At 42.0% G+C, this 9675-nt stretch overlaps 1 long non-coding RNA gene across 1 annotated transcript; it reads left to right on the top strand.

Moving 5' to 3' along the window:
* The first annotated feature begins 248 nt into the window (after positions 1-248).
* On the top strand, positions 249-1380 carry LOC114054657. The gene is made up of 3 exons (XR_003570541.1): positions 249-428; positions 1180-1235; positions 1338-1380. It is a non-coding gene; the product is annotated as an uncharacterized LOC114054657 (long non-coding RNA).
* The last annotated feature ends 8295 nt before the right edge of the window (positions 1381-9675 follow it).

The raw sequence follows: 9675 nt of genomic DNA, 5'->3' as shown, positions 1-9675 counted from the left end.
AAGGAATTACTGGAGTGGATAAGGCAGGTCTGTTTACACCTTAGAAATACCCCTGGAAGTCCCTCTAATCAAGTCAAAGGTGTACCCTCCTCCTTAATGCACAGCCTGCAAGTCACAGTATGACCAAATGTACCACAGAAAGCCTAGAGAGGCCTTGCACGTGAAGCTGTTTCTAGAGGACACAAGTCTTTTCTGTTTCCTTCTTGTTCTTTGGGTCTCTTAAGAAATACTTTTGTTGTTGATTGATAGGAAAACTGACCTGTCAAGACTTTATGATTTACCTTCTTCTTGATACTTAGACTGCATTGGTCACCTCCACAGAGCAATAGGTGGTTGCTGGCTGCCATCCCAAGTGCTCTGTAGCTGCAGTTCTTCCTCTGACTACACTTTGATTTGACTGGCAAGTACTTCTCACCTCTACACAAATGGTATGAGTGCGTAAATACCTCTGAGCTGTCAGTTGTTTTTTCTTTAAGATTCCATTAATGGAAAGATACAAACCTGTAGGAGTGGGTCCAGAGGAGGCCACGAAGATGCTGAAAGGGCTAGATCACCTCTCCTATAGAGACATGCTGAGACAGTTGGGTTTGTTCATTCTGGAGAAGACAAGGCTCCGGGGAGACCTTAGAGACCTTCCAGAACCTGAAGAGGCTACAAGAGAGTAGGAGAGGGACTTTGGACAAGACCATGCAGTTGTAGAACAAGGGTTTATGGCTTTAAAGTAAAAGAAGGTAGATTTAGATTAGATATTAGATGGACTTTATTATGGAGATGGTGAAACACTGTCACAGATTCCCCAGAGAACCTGTGGATGCCCTACAGCTGGAAACATTTAAGGCCAGGTTAGATGGGACTTTGAGCAACCTGGTCTAGCGGGGGGATTGAGATGATCTCTGAGGTCCTTTCCAAACCACTTTATGATTGTATGTTTAATCATTATACTGTTGTCAGGGTGGCAATCCATGCCTGGTGATGAACTGGATTGGTTCTGTTTCACCCTGAAAGGGGAGACAGTCAAATGCATGTGCTTTATTTAATAAGGTCACTGACTTTTCTCCTTTCTTGTCTATGATTAACCAAAGCAGCCTTCCTTCTTTTTACACAAGACATTTTGTTGTCTTTCACTTCTATAGTAAATTATAAACTGCAAAAACTCCAGACTGGTTTTTTTTTTTCCAGCCAAAGATGCACAACTGACTTTGAAAGGATGAGAAAGGAGAAACTATAGATTTACCGTGAGTCACTTTTATGGTTATCATTATTTTCAGACACTGATGTGGTCAGTCCTCTGGGAACCCTGTGTTGTGAAGACCCCATACATTGCTCTGTTTATCCAGGAAATACCCATGGCCCTGGCCATAAGTCTGAGCAAGACTGGCTGTAGAGCCAGACAGGTTGTGGAGCTGGCTTGCACTGACACAGGGCAAGATTGGGATTACAACCTTCCCAAATCCAGGTATCACAGCTGCAGATAGCAATGCAGAGGGCAGTAAATCTGTAATGGTTTATAGGAACTACTCTCCTAGCCTTTTCCTTCCTTGTAATGTTGTTGCGGAGTTTTTTATTGTGTGTGTTTGGGGTTTTTTTTAAATTTGTTTTAGGTTTTTTTAATAAAAAAAAAGTTGATGCCAGGTCAGTCATCACTCAGATAATTTGTTGAAGCAGGAAGGAGGCATAGAGGCTGGCCTTCCTGCTGTCCTGTTGTGATGAGCACTTGCTGACAGAATGAGGTTATTTTCAAACAGTACCTTCTAAGAAATTATTGTTCCAGCTTCATTTCCAGTTGTTAAATCCCCAGACTCCACAAGCAACATTTCTGGAGCTCCATTTCTTATGCCTGACAGAAAATCTGCTTTGTCAAAAGAGCAAGCAGGTTAATATCAAAACTTGTAAAAGGAAGCAGTTACCCTGAATGCTCTTGTGAGTGTGATGCCACACATGACCTCTTTGATTTAAAATTACCTAAAGCCAGATTAGTTCAGGCCCCAGATTCCTGACCCACCAAAGTGACCATTATGACTCCTGCACCTAATTCTGAGCTACTAACACAAGTACCACAGTTGTACTTAACAAAAATGACAGATGACAGTGCAATTAAACTCAATAATTTCATCCCTTCTTAATAACCTACTTTCTAGAGAGCTGCCCTACAAACTTCAGAATAATTTTAAACTTCAGGCACTGTGCTTCTGCATGCTGATCTTGCTAGGCTGAGCACACAGAAACAAAGAAATTCATCTTGGCATTTGTTCTGATGTAAAGCTTGTTTCTTGGAGGTATCACACTTGCCTTTGAGCTCTGCAGTGGAGTCATGAGGAAGCAGATGAGCACAGAAGGGGAAGCTCCTGTGCAGGAAAGAGGTAGAGTGAGCAGGGGGAGATCAAGTCCTTGGCTGATATAAACACAACTCATTTCCAGTTAGTGGGAAGTGATTTCCTTGCTAAAGGGCTTTTAAAATTACTCCTATGCTGGAGAAAAATCAGTGTCAGGCACTGGCTAATATACCTGACAACTGTTGGTGACCCTAATGTTGGCAGGTCAGGCTTTTCAAAGCTGCTCCTGATACTTAAGAGACTTGTACAAACTGAGGCCTTTAAGGACTTTTTGCAGCAAATCACTACTGCAAATGACTGTCAGCTTGTACTGGGAACCATGAAATGACAGGCACTGGAACTAATTAGAAGGCAAAGATGGTGGGATGGCAGAGGTGTACATCTCTCAGCCCTTTCCTTGAGCAGCATCTGAATGCAGAAGAAGGACTGGGATTGGGAATTTGGCTTTGCGGGGGTGTGCAGCCCCAGGTGCTGCCAGACCCAGAACAGGCATTTTCATGGTGTTACAAGGATATTCCATTTGGTCCCTCCAGGTAAAGGGATGGACTTCTCAGTACTCCTGAGGCCGAGACCAGGCTCCACTGCAATGGTGACATATGGAGCTATGGGTTTTATTCACCTTTCTTGCTCCAGTTGCCATGCCCAAGTGCAGGGCTGACGGACAGCTACCCCCAGACAGCCCCACTCACGCGATCTGCAGACCTTATTTTATCCCTTTTCACACTTCTTAACCCTCCATTTCACCACCCTTGTACCTTCTTATCTCCATCTCAGTTTCCTCCCAGATCAACAACCCACCTCAAATTGTTTTTTTTCCCCACAGACACCAATTTTGGTATTTCTGATACTCTTTCCTGGCTAATCTATGTCTAATGTGATATGCCTGATAAGTTACCTGGGTATGGCAGCTTTTCAAGGTCTGTGGAGTTTGGCCATGTGTCATACAACTCCAGCCTACCTATCTGTTAGATTTACCCACCCATCCTTTGTGGCACCACCTGCCAGTGTCTCACACTGCTATTTTTTATGGAATCACAGAACAGTTGAAGTTGGAAGAGACCTTTAAAGACCATTTAGTCTGATCCCCCTGCAATAGAAGCAGGAACATCTTCAACTAGATCAGGTTGCTCAGAGCCCCATCCAACCTGATTTTGAACATTTCCAGGGATGGGGCATCTGCATGTCCAACAGTTCCCCCACATTATGTCCAATATTTTTCCATGTCCTGATCAGTTTGTATAACCTCTGACCAGAGATCAGCTTGTGCTCCCATCATTTTCCTGCAGCCCTAACAGTGATTTTTAGTATAAGTCTTATAGCATGTGTCTAAATATCTTAGCAAGCACACTCAAATGCTCATCCTGAGAGATCAGACTAAAATGCACTTAGAAGTTTGTGTTTTGCCTCTAGGATAAAGAGGCCCAGGGATACACTGACTGACGAAGAGGTCCAGGGATACATTATGATCAGAAAGACTTGCTCAACTCCTGAGTGCTGCTGGCCTTCAAGATGCAGTTGTAGTGTGAACGAATCTAATCAAGTAAAAAATCATTGAAGTACAACCTCTGACTTGCACAGGCCAAAAGATTCATGTTTTAAAATGTCACTAATAGATCAAAATTAGTTGTCTACCTTTTGGCACAGAGTCTGCTCACACTCTGCTCAATTCCAAAAACAGAATACATGTTTTAAAACAACATTCAAAAGTAAGAGAAGTGATGGAATAGGAGGGACTAGCTTTGAGTACTAAAATAGCATCCTATTGAGTATGAATGTTACCTGAAGAGAAAGTGCAGTTCAACACGTTTGTACAAGAATGAAGAAAAACTAATGTAAACTGAAAGCACAGGAAGATATACTGGGGAATATCTTGCATAGCTTGGTTAGAAGATAACATCTAATTCAGCAAAATAAGGGAGGCAAGATAAATATCTGTGAGTTGATAATATATACATAGCAGGGTTACAAATTTAGCTAAATTGGCACATCTTAATTTAGCACAAACCTAATTCCTGGATCTGCGTCTCAGCTAAAACTGAAACTGCCTGTAATTTTTTGTTTGTTTGTTTCTTTTTATTCTTTCATATTCTATGTGGAAAAACAGAGTTTATTCTCAAGGTACTTGAGTGGCAAACAATTTGAGTTCAAGCAGTGTCCAAACAGAGGGTGTGTCCTAATTTAAGACAACAGGTAAAGAGCACTGGAGAAAACTGGGCTGCAGTGTACATCTTGCTGTGGACTGTTTGTGTGGAGCACTGGTTTTAGGCACACATCTGAAAAAATATATAACATCTACATTTAGGTGCAAAATCTATTTTGTTCATCTCTTCCTGCACAGGTAATTATGAAGTTGCTGTTAGCCATATGGAGATGGTATCTTCTCTCTTGTTAATAGGAAGATGTCAGAAATTTTAAGAAAACTAAAAGAACCCACCACCAATAACAACAAAAAAACCCTCCACCGTAATATTTGAGGCCCATAAACTCCTCAAATGTGCTAAGAGAACAGCTAAGTTACTGCAGTTACTACCTGCCTACACCCACCCAGCTTGAGCTTGCCCGCCACTACACTTCATTATGCAAGTGTAATGTGCTATCATAAACCCACAGATCATTTTCCCAAACGTAGGTGTATCATACTTTATCAGCAGCCTTGTATGTATATGCAGATGTAAACATACAAAGATGGTTTGGTTTTTATTTTGCTATAAAGGAACATCAATCTGATGCTGAAAAGCAAAAAGCTGGTGTCTTGCTTCTGAAACGGAATAATTTTGATTATTTCCTGTGTTGAAGAGTATGTTACTTATTGTAATCACACTCCTCTTTGTTCACATTCCCTGAATCTTTTTCATCATGAAGACTTCTTCCTTGTCACTGGCAGCTAGGATTTTCATACCTGTAGCAGTAATGTAACATCATAAAAAGTGCTCCATTCCCTTTCTGTGGGCTTTAACTTGTGGATTAAGCTTGAATCCTTTGATCTCAGTTAAGAATCTGGTCTTTGCATTTAGCCTACAGAGTGTTTAATGAGAAATAGAAGCTCTCATCATTTTGGCCAAAAGAGTCCATTTTATGTGAGGTTTGGGTATGGTGTTGTTTATGAAGCTGGTCTTTCCTGAAGCTGAAGTGGAATACTGTTATTTTACACTGCCATAACAGATGGTACCTTTTCCTGCAACTAATTAGCTATGCAGTGCCTCATCTGCAATGAGTGGAGGGAAATCCTTGATGCCTCTCAGCTACTACCTCTTCCCCCAGATCTGTGCAGCAACCCCACCACAGACTGTCATGGCTGAGAGCCTGTTAGCCTGACAGAGTCCAGCAAAAAGTGTTCCTGATCTATTTCAGACCTTTGGAAATTTGACAGGTCACTCATAATTAATCATGAGAGGCTTGCTTGGGCTGCTGCTTGACTTGGGTAGATTTGGCTCACACAGCTGAAATGGGAAGCATCTGGCTCTGGTTGCTGTGAAGACAGGTTTAAAGAGTCATAGAATCACAGAATGGCTTGGGTTGGAAGGTGCCTCTAAAGGTCATCTAGTTCCAAACCCCCTACCATGTGCAGGGACAGGCTCCACTAGATCAGTTTGCTCAGAACCACCTCTTACGGCACCTCTGCAGTCTAGCCAGTGCCTGCTGTGGAGTTTCACTTCCTCCCTAACCCCTCAGGAAGTTCTTGGATGTGATGGTGGTCAACCAAAGCCCCTCCCAGATCTTAGAGAAACTGAGCTTTCAATGTGTTATCTAAGGAAAGTGTGTAAATGTAGATTTTAAGAGATTTTAGTGCTACAGTTGAGCAATCTGGTCTAGGTGTTCCTGTCCATGGCAGCAGGGTTGAAACAAGATGGTCTTTATAGTCTTGTCCAACTCAAACCAACCATTCTGTGACTATCACACAGCAGTGTGCCCTGCTACTGAGACTACAACTGAGATATTTAAAAAAAAAGTGTACTAAATTTTCAAGCAGAAATATCTGACACCAAAGCAGTGGTATGGTTAAGTCTCTGGCTAGCAATGAGGGGAGTGTAATGTCATTTCAAGATCAGGAGAAAATAAATAATAGTGAAAAGGAATCTGCCAAGCATGAATTCACTGGGAGCTCTGTAGCAGTCAACCTCAGTTCTCCAGAGTGACACCTAACCTGCTATTATTGTCACACGCTTAGCTTTTGCAGAGCTGTATCCTTTAGGCAGGACTAGTCTTGGTAACCCATCATTTCTGCCTGACAAGCACTTAGCAAAGATGATTAAGTAAATGCACTGCTCTCAGACAAAATGTACTCAGCTAAAAAAAATACCCAAATTAGACCTGAAGCTATTTTTTGTTATATTTGTGGCAAACTTTGCACCTCTATGCCTTATACACAAATCCTACAGCTGCAGCAAATGTATGTTGTCATCTTCTTGCTCTACGCATAAGGAGGTGTGGGCATGAATTAGATGTGGCTGTTCTGGACAGTGAAACATTTAGAAGTCGATCTGTATTCAAAAAGCTTTGCAGAAAGTCTACACTTTTGCAGACTGGAAAGTGCATCAGGGCAAATCTATGAACACATAATAGTGAGGCCTTAGGTTGAATTCTTATGCACTAGCGAAGCCTAGCCATGATGATGATGATGAAACTCTGATGTGACTTTATCTGAAACTTTGTGTATATTCATACTACTGTGGCAAAAACGTCAGATGGGGACATCAGAGAGGCATTTGTCAATTACAGAAATAAAGCAAAAAGTGCTGATTCTTTCTGCTTTTTGAGGAAACTGCCTCACAAAATTAGCAGCAGGCAAATGCACACTAAATATAGCAAACACTTATGTTGTCACTGTAAGCATCCTACTACAATACTTGATGGAGTAACATATGATTATGGTGACAGAGATTGTCCTGGATTTCTGGATTAGATCTACCCAAACACTCAGGCAAGCAAAGAGCACTGAACACGTCCTGCAAGTGGCTTCAATGAAATTACTCCTTAAAAAGAGTCAGAATGTATGATGTTGTATTGGAACTTCTGACAAAAAGAAGATAAACTACTACCAGAAGCTAAAAAAAAAAAAAAAAAAAAAAAAAAAAAAAAAAAAAAAAAAAAAAAAAAAAAAAAAAAAAAAAAAAAAAAAAAAAAAAAAGGCATTAAAAACTAGCAGTGTGAGTCCATGTGAGAACTACACATTCATCATGAATGTTGCTGCACTCATTCTTCCATGAAGAATTACAGACTTCTGAATTGCTGCAATCCAGTCTTCAAACTCCAACACTAGGTAAAGGAGCTGACAGATACCTGTGACCCCACTGAATTATCATTGATTGAAAACTAAGATTTGTTGCTTTTAGCAGCAAAATATGATTCCTTCTCCTATAGTACACATCCTTGCCTCTTTTTTTTCTGCCTACTGTAGAGAGCCGCACACTGCCTACAAGATTTCACTTACAAACAGGGGTATGAATTCTTCCAGCAAGTTGGACAACCGGTTTCAACACATTCTGGATACCAGCTACACTCTGATTCAAAACATAAATGTGTAAGGATCTCTAAGAAGGAGATTGATATCTGTTTAAACTACCAAGGGAGTGATGCTTTTCTTGGGAAATTAATGCATACTGCAGGCTGAAGAACTTTGCATTTATAAAATTTGCAGATGCATGTCCCTAAAACAAGCTACCTTGATTGTTCTGCAGGCAACACATTTTGCTGAGAGACTGCATTCACCTGTTTTCTGTGTGGTGGGGTCACGTTCCCTGAGACAGAGGATGCAGTTCCTACATATTTACTATTTAGCAAGTGTTTCTGGTAAAAAATTACTCTTGTTTACACTTCTCAATTTGTTTTTCCTTTTGTTTGCTTGTTTTGTTCTCAAATGCTCCTCCTATTAATACATCTTCTGGAACTGCCTGGCCTACTTTAGGCTAAAAATAGCCTTTGTTGCTACTGCTGTAGCTCCACACAAGCCACATAACAACCACACCAAGTAGGAAAACCCTCATGCCCTGCTGAGCTTCCCTGAAATGACAAGTGGGTCAGAAATGCATATGACCAAAAAGCAGGAGGAAAATGAATCCTGCCTTTCTGCTCTGCTTCTACTGGGCTTGGTGATGGTGCAAAGTCGGGGAACAGCAGAAAGGTGTCTGAATGCTTTGGTTTCCTTCTGTCTCCTCTACACCCATCAAGAACAGTAGATGACACTTCACTTATGGAGAGACACGAAAGAAACAGTGAAACTGTAGGGACAGGAAGCTGCAGGGAAAACATTTTCATATTGGTTTCCAAGCAGTCATTCTTGAAATTAAGGTAATTTGATGGATCTCTTGGGTAAATATCAGTCTTTGAGTATGATCAGACCAATGCTTCTGATGCTGTTGCACTGCTAACAGGGATACCCTCTCTCCTTCACTGAACTGTGCCTGTGCTCCTGCTGACTTAGAAAGGAAAAGGGCTTTGGATACACAAATGTTTTCCTCTGCATTGCAGCAGACAAAACTTAACACTTCTCATCCTTGAGTGAAAAACTCTACACTACTTGTCTGGTTGTGCTCCTAGGTTCATGTGGCCAGTGATGCAAACTGGTGAGACACAAACAGTCTTACTGGCCTTGCTGGTGATCTCTGGCTGATAATGAAATGGAGGGGTGAAGAATACCCAAAAATGCTTCTGCAGCTACCTTGACAACTGAGGAATGAAACTCCATTGCTCCACAGATAAAAATTGTCTTTCCATTATTTACTCCAGCTTATGGGTGCTATTTTTTTCCCATCTTACTCTTCAGGCATTTTGGCAAGAGTGTGTCACACGCTTGTGGGAAGCCAGGACTCTGTGCTCATTTGCAATAGAAAATCCCCTGGGTTACATTTTTCTTTGCCCTGCCAGCTAGGAATCTGGCTTGAATATAGTTGGGGTGTTATCATCCTCAGTTATAGTAACACATCTGGGACTTGGAGGCAAATCTAAGCCTAACACAGAGAAAGCACAAGCCAATCTGTGTTCTCACAGCTCATAAGGCAGTTTGTCCAGGACAAAGTTACATTGGGTACCATGAATTCAGGGTGTCCTAGCAGCTCCCACACAGCAGGAGCTGCTCACGTGGATGGGGCCACGGGTGATTTTTGAGTTGGGGCCTGGACAGCGTTGGTCAGAAGTCCTGCCTGGTGCCCCTGGAAGGGGGCATGCCAGCATGGCCAACGTCTGGACCAGGACCTGCATCCCACCCAGCTGCCATTGACAACTCCTCAGCGCACCCCCAGGGTTTTGAGGCATCAACACCACTGCAGGTCACCCAGACCCCATCCTTCTATCCCTTGGTTGATTCTCTGCCACCTCCCTTTTCGGGGGGTGCAGTCCCGCCCGC

This window comes from Empidonax traillii, unplaced genomic scaffold (assembly GCF_003031625.1).
Source record: "Empidonax traillii isolate 1590-97213 ecotype Southwest subspecies unplaced genomic scaffold, ASM303162v1 scaffold37:size1818073, whole genome shotgun sequence".
Taxonomy (NCBI): Eukaryota; Metazoa; Chordata; class Aves; order Passeriformes; family Tyrannidae; genus Empidonax; species Empidonax traillii.
This window is presented reverse-complemented; position numbering and strand designations above follow the sequence as displayed.